Source organism: Lagopus muta, chromosome 3 (assembly GCF_023343835.1).
Source record: "Lagopus muta isolate bLagMut1 chromosome 3, bLagMut1 primary, whole genome shotgun sequence".
Lineage (NCBI taxonomy): Eukaryota > Metazoa > Chordata > Aves > Galliformes > Phasianidae > Lagopus > Lagopus muta.
Genome location: NC_064435.1, coordinates 58,955,050 through 58,965,407, shown reverse-complemented (window position 1 = coordinate 58,965,407; position 10,358 = coordinate 58,955,050). Strand labels below are relative to the sequence as shown.

The 10,358-nt window shown below is 39.7% G+C and overlaps 1 long non-coding RNA gene across 1 annotated transcript; it reads right to left on the bottom strand.

Annotated features, from left to right (window-relative positions):
• Positions 1-2,302: 2,302 nt before the first annotated feature.
• LOC125690686 (uncharacterized) lies at positions 2,303-9,628 on the bottom strand. The gene is made up of 3 exons (XR_007375740.1): positions 9,588-9,628; positions 3,505-3,662; positions 2,303-3,350 (listed from the first exon to the last, which is right to left on the bottom strand). It is a non-coding gene; the product is annotated as an uncharacterized LOC125690686 (long non-coding RNA).
• Positions 9,629-10,358: the final 730 nt, after the last annotated feature.

The window sequence follows — 10,358 nt, the reverse complement described above, 5'->3', positions numbered from 1 at the left end:
TGTGATCTACTGCCATTTTTCTCCTGATTATTTCCCAGTTATAATTTTTTTTGCAAAGCTTTCTGGCAAAAACAGAGCTAGGAAAGATATCAGATGTGTTTCAGAAAAATAAAATCTGCCTCATCTTTATTGTAACGCCTTGTAAGTAAATATATAACAAAATGACAGACAAGGAAAAATGGCTACTTTCTTTTTGGGAACAGTAAAGAATACTTCTGAATTTATTATTTTCATTTGTATAGCAGTCTTCCTGTGCCTTAAAAAAATGTTTAAACTGGCAATACTTTATGTAAATTAAAAGATGTTTCTGAGTTGAATTTGATCAGTGCTTAGAATTCCACCTTAAATACTCCAAAGATGGCACTTGTTTAGGTTTCTGAAGATGGGAATATGATCTGCTAAAAATCAGACAAGTGAGCAGAAACAAACTATGACTTCTGCCCCAAGGGTAATGGAGATGGAGATGAATCCTGACAAGCACACACATGACAAGACCTAGGCAGAGCAAGAACGGGTGACTCACAAATTGTAGTGGCACGTTCTCTCCAAGGGCCTCAGTGTGCAGTAATGCCTGAAAGATCTCAAGCAGGATCACATGATGCATGCAGTGGTTGGCTGACTGTTGAGCCATATAATAAAACCCCAACAAATTAAGTATAAAACAGCCTCTGGTGAGTTGTAGCCCTAATTAGAAAGAAAATTAACAGGTATTAGATTAGCAGAAACCCCGCCAGTAAAGGATGTAGGGGATATCATTAAAGAGACGGATTTTTGTGTGTGTTTTATGTTCCTCTGAAGTTGATCCCCTGTTTAATTACTTCTGCCATTATGAGAAAGCTAACTGGATTCTTTCTCTGATGAGACCAAGATAGAGCCACAGAGAGGTTCATTAATCATGTTGGATGACAAAGGGAGGAGGGGGAGTTCTCTACCAACTACCTGCTCTTGTCTTCCACGTATGTATCCCCCTACCTCCCCACTGCTCCGTACACATCATGCCATCATTGGCAGAGTTGTTGCCAGTATTCTCTTTACACATCAGCATAAAGTGTTCCCTGATGCTAGAATTTTTCTGTGAAATGAACTCACACCCAGCCTCAGCCTCAATGGAACTAGATATTTCTTTCTTTTCCCACACTGGCCATTTCAGTTATGAAACTCATTCCAATCCTTTACATCTGTTTGGTGTGCAAATCTATAATATATAATGGTTTGCAGGCTTCCAAGCTGCTTTTGTCTGCCTTCCCTTTTTAGCTACCCTTTTGTCCACTCCACTCTTCTTTGCCTTTCTTCCTTTTCTTTCTGCTCTCATTGTATCTTTTGCCCCAACTTCTCTTGCATCCTTTGTAGATTGTCTCATTCAAGTCATTCTGCCCAGTATGCAAGCCTTCATTGCTTCTTGCTCATTTTGCCAAAGCAGAGCACTGTCCCTGTAACCCCAGACACATAGATATTGAATGCAAATCTATGTACAAGTTCAGATTTGAAAAATTCTCAGGGCAGAGCAAATGACACTGATAATGGGGATTATCAGAGTTCTTTCTAAGTTTGTCAGTGATCTTTTGCTAGCCCATCCTGAGATTCTGAGTTCATGAAAGAGACACAAGAACTGCATTCCTTAGAGTGGATTCTGCATCAAACCATCACTCATACTGCCTTCTCAACCCATAAGCAGACCGATGGTCTATGTTCTTGCCTATTGTGCTAGGTGAAATAAAACATCAAATTTCATTTCCAAAAGTAGGAAGGTTCTCCCATATGCCTACAGGAACTGTATGGTACTAAACGCCTGTCCTATATGCAGTGGTCTGACTTCAGTTATAGCATAGAACTCCTCGTTTCTCATGCAGTGGCCATCTGATTATGATTACAGTGAAATTACAATCACACTTCTGAATTTCAAATTCTGCACTTCTTGCCCATCTCCCAGTCCAAAACAGCACATTTTAGGTCAAAGATGGGCTATATTTAAAATCTCTGAGGAGAGGCCTTCTCTAAGAGCAGTCCTGTTGGAGGAACAGGTTAGACAGGCTTGTTCAGAAAAGAGGCAGTTTTCACACTGTGTTTATAAACATCCTTTGAGAAAATCAATTATGGAATTCAGATAAATGTCTGAACTCCTAAAAGGAGTGGTTGGCTCCCAGGTTCTCTGGTAAGCACAGCTCACAGGAAGTGTTTTTAAAAGTGTTATTTCAGGATGTAATGATACATCCTAGTCTGGATAATTATATTTTGACAACACAAAGTGCTCCTATTCAAGGTCTAAAAACCATTCTTTGTTTTCTCCTAGGTGTGCCCTGTGCTGATGACCATCATGTATTTCCTTCCTGTTAGATGTCACTACATTTCATGAGTGATGGCAAAGATTATGTCTGAAAGATGGAGAGATTTTGGCAAATCTGATGTCCTTTTGAAGCCACTACCCTACAAGGCACACATGGTATGAGTTGGCTGACAATATTCTGGCAGACTCTGTAGACAGCTATTGAAGTCAACTTTTGGCAAGGATTTAGGGATTTGAGTTGTTACCACATGTTTTTTATAGGTACTGTGGTTTATTTTGACATGCAAGGGGTGACATAACACTGATTTTAAAAAAGCTTTGGTTGTTACCATTTTACTTTTAAGAGCATAGACTTCAAAGGGTGGCAAATATGTTATGTAGTTTAATGAGTTACCATTTGTCACTGCAAATCAGCTGAGGAGTGTTAGCTTGTTGAGCCTGGGTAGCTTGATTTCTTCTAATCTTTTGTATGTGTGTGTGTTAAGCATTATTACATTTATTAAGCAAAATATTACAAAATTATCTTGTTATTGATAACTCTGAACACAGCTAGAGTGGATCAGCCATCCTGTGATAGTAAGTGCAAGTAGCATAGCTGTATTCTTCCCTAACCCAAGCTCATTTTCTTTTCCAAATTTGAGCAATGACAACTGTACTTATGTATTTGATTCCCTATTCGTTTACAGTATCTCAGCAAATAAATGAATTAGAGAATTCCTTGTTCAGCATACAGTCCATAATATGCCAATGTGAGGGCTCCAATAAATACTTTTTAACCATAAGCTGTTGCTTGCATTTGTATTTCATGTAACTGGATCATAAACATGAATTTATTTTCATCACATACGATGATGTTAATCTCTTTGTTTCTTCTTCTCCAGACTGCACATACACACATGTACATACATGCGCATGTGTACGCATACACACACTGTTTGTCACAAATCAGTACAGCTGGTAATTTTCAGCTCACCAGAAGCTCAGAATAGCAGAGAAATCATTCAGTCAGGCTTAATGTGGAGAACAAGTGTTTGCACACACTCCTCGCGCTCTTTCTTGCGGGAAACTATCAAAAGAGGTTTGAAAAAGAAACGGCAAAGAGAAGGGAGTCAGCACATTTGTCTGTACTTTTTTATATACATATTTCTGATATACAGGTGCAAGTCTGCCAAGGTGTAGCTGAGATAAGAAGCAGGCGTTTAGATACTGTATTGCTTTACCTGGAAATGTGGGCAGAAGTAGAGCAGATAACTTTCCCAAGCATGAGATGCTATGCTCAGTGGATCATGTCAACAGAAAAGGCTTGAGAGATCTTCCTTGAAAAATAACTCTCTTTCCTGCCATGAAAGGCTGGAAAACTCCACATCTCCACACTCCCCTGAAGAGGCAGGGAAACACATGATCAGAAGAGGGTTTGTTCACTCAGGAAATGCAGCAAAACACACTGGGAATAAAATGGCTGGCTCTCTTTCACTCTTCTATCCAAGTACCAGACAAAAAGTCTCTTAGGGGCTATATATTCAGGTCCAGAAAAGCTAACTTATTCCAAGAGTGACCAGTAGATTCATCTGTATAAGAAAATAAGTCAGAATTGCACAGACACTGAAAACAAAATGCTTCTATTTCTTTTTTCTTTGTCTCAGGACTAAAATATTTATTCAGATTTACACGTTCATCATCAGTGAAGACAGTAGGAACTAACGAGTCTGAAGGAAACTACACAGAAACCATCTCTTGTTTTCTGTAACAAAATAACATTCTTTTTAAAGATGTAAAATCCAGATATAAACTCCACTTGTCAATATACCAGTGTTTCAGGTATTTCCTCTCTCCTTTCTATATTAACTAAGCAAGGAGACTGACTATCTTAATAACTGGACTTTTATGATACAGAAGGAAAAAAAATCATCCATTTTGGCTTTAACATTAACATTAAGATTTACAAGTTGAATGTATTTGTCTACGTGAAACAAATCTGAAATTTCATGTTTAGTGACATCTATTATGTGTACATCTGGAAGCAGCAGAGAGTGCACTGAAATCCATCTTTCTTAGTCATTGGCAATATCACAGGAAGAAGGCTTAAATGAAACATGAAATACAAAAGGATTTAGCACTTTACAAATAAAGATAAGTATACTTTTAATTTAGATGTATTGAAGAAGCATGGGAACCAGTTCCGTTTCTTTGAAAATGCCAAACCAATTGTTTAGCTGCTACACAGAGCTGTAGGCAAGTATCCTAGTAAATTGCTCACAATATATGAGCTTTTGTTTGTGTTACACAGTGAAGACAGACTAAATCTGAAACTGTCTCAAATTTGTTTGCAATATCATCCAATTAATTCACATCTGATATTGAATAAGCAGCTGTACTGTATTCTATTGCTATTAACTTTTGTCACTGAGCCTTTTTTCTTGTGGTGTTAGCATTCATGGCCTGGGAAATCTTGATGGGATTAGTTAGAAAGAAGCAACGAGATGGGGGAGGTCCAGCCCCACCCATGTGACAGCCCCCTGTTCACCTTATATGCTCTCTGGTGGTTTTGTCATGTTAAATCCTTGTGGTGCCTCCGGTTACCAGGATATACAATTTTATACTTCCTGATCTTGTATTTCACTATAACAGACAGTAGAAAATAAAAAAACCAATAGTACCATTCACACTCTGAAGGCAGAGGGACTGTCTACCCAAAGTTCTAAGCTGGAAATTTGTTTTTACTTTGCACAATGCAAAAAAATGTACCATACAAATGCCACAGTATTGTGTCTGCAGGAACGGCTTCACAGCTTGTTTGCTTTTACTGTGACTTGGGGGTGTTCTTAGATCTTCTAAAATCTGCCTAGAGTTTGGTGCTGGCATTACTTCTCTGCAGTACACACAGAGGCTAATTCAAGCCGAAGGCAATTTTAGAATCACAGAATTGCTCAGGTTTGAAAAGACCTTAATGATCATTGAGTCCAACCATGACCTAACCATATTACCCTAACTCTAGCAACCCTCTCCTAAATCACGTCCCTGAGCACCACATCCAAATGGTTTTTAAACACATCCAGGGAAAGTGACTCAACCACCTCCCTGGGGAGCCTATTCCAGTGCTTAACCACCCTTTCTGTAAATAAGTTTTTCCTGATATCCAACCCAAACCTCCCCTGCTGCAACTTGAGGCCATTTCCCCTCACCCTGTCACCAGTCAGCAGTGAGAAGAGACCAACCCTGCTCTCATTGCAATCACCTTCCAGGTATTTGATGAGAGCGATAAGGTCTTTCCTCAGCTTCCTTTTCCCCAGACTGAACAGCCCCAGTTCCTTCAGTCTCTCCTCATAGGGCACATTCTCCAAGCCTTTCACCAGCCTTATTGACTTTCTATGGACCTGCTCCAGCACCTCAATGTACTTTCTGTACTGAGGTGCCCAAAACTGAACACAGTACTCGAGGTGAGGCCTCACCAGTGCTGAGTGCAGGGGCAGGATGACTTCCCTAGTCCTGCTCACCACACCATTCCTGATACAAGCCAGGATGCCATTGGCCTTCTTGGCCACCTGGGCACACTGCTGGCTCATATTCAGCCGACTGTCCATCAGTACACAAAGGTCCCTTTCTGCCAGGCAGCTTTCCGTCTACTCCTCCCCAAGCCTATAGGGTTTCCTGGGGTTGTTGCGAACAAAATGCAGCACCTGACATTTGGCCCTATTGAAACTCTCATGGTTTGTCTTGATCCATCAATCCAGTCTATCTAGATCCCTCTGTAGTGCCTTTCTACCCTCCAGCAAATCAACACTCCCTCCCAACTTGGTGTCATCTGCAGACTTACTGAGAATGCACTCAATCCCCTCATCAGGATCACTGATAAAGATGTTATACAGAAACAGCCTCAATACCGAGCCCTGGGGGACACTGCTCATGACTGGCTTCCAACTGGATTTAACTCCATTGACCGCAACTCTTTGGGCCTGGCTATCCAGCCAGTGTTTCACCCAGCAGAACATATGCCCATCCAAACCATGGGCAGCCAGCTTCTCCATGAAGATGTTGTGAGGGACAGTATCAAAGTATTTACTAAAGTCCAGATAGACCACATCAACAGCCTTACCTTCATCCACTAAGCAGTTACCTTGTCATAGAATGAAGTCAGGTTCAGGTCAAACAGGATCTACCATTCATAAATACCATACCATGCTGGGTTTATGAATGCAGGGCCTGGCCGACCTTTAATTGATCCATGAGGGCTTCTGAGATTACCCATTCCATAACCTTTCCTGGCACCAAGGTGAGGCTGATAGGTCTGTATCTACCAGGATCATATTTTCGGCCCTTTTTGAAGACCAGCGTGAGCAGATTTTGACTGAGCAAATTTCACTGTGAAGTTTAGTCCTTTAAGTACTGTGATTCCAGTGAAATGTGGTTAGTCTAAACTAATTAACTTCTACTGAGGATAGCAAGGCTGGTTTGATTATTCATTGGCACAAAATTAACTCCTGTTCTTTGATAATCAGCAGCAACACATAAATAAATATTGTTCATAATATATTGAACTGTTCATTTATTATACAGGTTGCTGCCTGATGGTGTGAAGATGTGGAAACTGCCCCTGAAACATTTTGCTTTGACTGCTGAAGTGTTGCTTGTGGCGTGGTATGTGACTACTGTAAAAATAACTTAAACAAGGACAAGGATTTTAATGGATGAAAATATTAAATAATGAATAGGAAAGGTTCAGGAGATGAGATATTATCCTGTTTTTGGACAAATAAATATGTCCACACAAGAAATGAAATGTGAATGGTGTGAGTGCCACTTAACATCCATCAGAAGAAGAGCACATGGGCACAAGTGGTCCTGTAAAGGACCCTGTGGACTACAGTAAATTTAGTTTGTTTCTGAGTGGAGTAACAGCTTCCCAACACCTGCACAGACATGCATCACTGCTGTTCTGTTCTCATTCTAATACAGTCAGTGGGTAATCAATATCATCAAGGGACGCTCATAGCAGTGAGCCATTGGGAACTGTCTTGAGTAGCTCCAGTGCATTCATCCAGGCAAAAATGTAAGCATGGTGTTGGAAAATAATAGTGGGAGCAAGGATTAATCAGTTATGAGAACAATATGATGTCTGGACTTAGTCTGTACAAAAAATACCTGATAAAATGCAATAACCTGTTATTTGCAAAAGAATGATCTGGAAAGTGGTGACTGAATTAGAGTCAAATGTGAATAAACAGCAGAACGTGAATCTCTGTTGTCTCAGGATAAGTGTGCTTGAGCATTCTCTGTAAAAACTGCAGTTGTAAAATAGCAATAGGAGGTGGTACTGTCTTAAGGAAGCTGCCACTCACATCCTTCCTAGTGTCTGTGTACCAAACAGTTTTGTGCAGGAGAAGAGTTCAGAAAATAAGTGCAAGTCTGTAAAACCTATGTAAGTGTCAGTAATTAAATAAGCTATTTAGTTACTATATAAAAGGAGCTTAAAGGACAACTCATTTATTGCACACAAGACAGCTCTTGAACACTGAAGAAAATACTTGTCATGGACCAGAGCAAATTGATTTTTAAAGTGTCCTATGATTATTGGATGAAAGAAATATTGCAGTTGAGTTGCAACGTAACTCCAGTGTGAGCATGGTTTGATATCAAAATGCATTATTACAAATCTTACACACAGCTGTGTACTTTGTCATATTCTTCATTAAACATACTGGCTTCAACCTGCAGACTAATTTTTAAAATATGAGGTTGCCTGAAAAAGCTTGTTTTGTCATTTCTGGTTGCTGACATGAAAGTCAGATTGCCGTAAAATAGACTTCAGCATTGTTAAAGATAAATATTTAAGAAGAATGGGGTTGGATATTATAAGAAACTCCAAAAGTCCAAATGGGTATTACTTAGCGAAACAGTGGAAGCACCACTCTGTTGTCACTAAAATTAATAAAATTCTAATGACTTCACTATCCATATCACAAGCCTCTTCAGGACAAAGTCTCCTCTTAAGACTCTGGGGATTTACTAAAATTATCCATGTTCAGATTTCTAAAGAATAATTGCATGTGTGATCTGTTTCCATCCATTACACAAAAGGAAAAAAAGAGGAAAAAATAGCTGGTTTTATTCACGACTCTCAGATAGTACTGCAATATTCCTGTTTTAACTAATGATTTATAAGTGTATCTCTAAAATTTATGTTGTATGTTTCTAAAGAAATGAAAGCATTTAAAGTGTCAGTTGTCCATCTATTTAATGCTTTATCATCCTCTTATTTAGTTATAAAACAAATGCAGAAATGAAAAGATAAATCTCCATATTCTCACGCTGTACAAGCAACATTAATTAATTGAACATGACAAGCTATGTGAAGTATCTGAGTAAGTCAATCTAGTGTCATTTTATTCATGAGGCCCAAAATATAGACTGACAAAGCGCAAGTATGAAATGCATTTCAATCAGTTTAATCAAATAGAGTCAATGTAAAGAACAGGGGCATTGTCAAGATGTGTCAGTGAACATTTGACCTGCCTCGCAGTTAATATTGTTTTGTGCAGTTATCTCTTGAGGGGACACCCTCTCTGTTCTGTATTTCAGTTTCAAATATAATGTGTTTTTGATCTTGTGAATGGCAATCTACAGTAGTAATGGATATAGGAAAGGCATCCCTTGAAAATCATTGTCCACCTAAAAATTGGACATAGACAATCAGAGCAGCCACAGACCTAGGCAATGTTTACACCTTTCTAAGGGCACCAGACTGCTTCAGTAAGACTTCAAGAGCAGTCCTCCGGTAAAATCACTCAGGATTGTTCCAAGGAGTTCCCAAGGATGCATTCTCTGCATCCCAACTCTCCCCTGTCACTATCCACGATTCTCATGATAAGCAGAGCATCATTCAGGTCTGTGTTCACTTCTGAAAATCTCTCCCTAGGCTTCTTCCCAGTGCTTGATCTAATGCTGTGGTATTTGATCACTCCATATTGGGGACAACATTACTGGTCAAGTCATAATACTGATTAAGTTTGTTCTGCCTTTAAATCCACACTAGGGGATAATAGATAATATGGCACTTACAATGGCTTTAAAAACTGTTGCTCTGTCTGAAAACTACAAATTGGCCAGGATTTAAGTTCAGTGTGTCTGAATATGAATACACAAGCACACCAGAAATTAGAAAAATATCTTTTAACTTTTTGTTTCCTAAGTGATGACAGGTGTATAATCAAAGAATTTTAGGATGTTATATTATAATCACAAAAAAAACAAGAGAGTTAGGCAAAAGCAGACTATGATAACAAAGGAGAATAAATAGAAAGCTTACCCCTAGCCTGGGCACACTCACAAAACACCAGCAAAGGCAATCTCCAGAACAGATCCTTCCCCACTGCTAGCCAGCTCTTAAATAGGTCTAGGAGCCAGTCTCCACCCCTTCCAGCAGCACAGGTGAATTGCCTTCACCTGTGCCCCTGTGCCTGACTCATTGCTCGCCTCAGGTGATCAATCAGAGATTCAGGCTGTGATTCAGCAGTTCCCATACAACAGGGCTGTGGGGGTGAGTGAGATATGCAGAACAGCTTTAAAAGCCCCTTGTTGCAGTAATGTTTATTTAAAGGTTTTGTTCCATTTCTTAGAATCTTAGCTTTTACTATGTGAAACTATCACTTTCTAGCTACTATGATCAAGTACATGTTGAACATGTGGAGCAAGCTAGTTGAAATACAGATATCTGTGAGAAGAATCCTTAATCAGGGCCTGAGTTAGATGCTCAGTCCACATCAGTGAAGTGATGAACGAAGCCAGGAATGAAGACTGAATTGGCAGTGTTTTGTGCACCTTCTGAGAGATGAAAGGAGAAGGAAATCCACAAATGTTCAAGATTCCAGCACTCTGATAGCTGGCACTTGCCCCCAGCCTGGTCCCTCCCCAAACACAGATGCATAACACCAAGAGCTCAGCAGAGCGCAGGAACATGTTGAGAGCAAGCCCAGGGAGTACTCAGGTTTGGAAATCACATTGGACCAGGTTGTATTTTCAGTAGGTGCGCACACCCACTAGGTCCATCTTAATGCTCCAAAGACCACGGCTGCACATT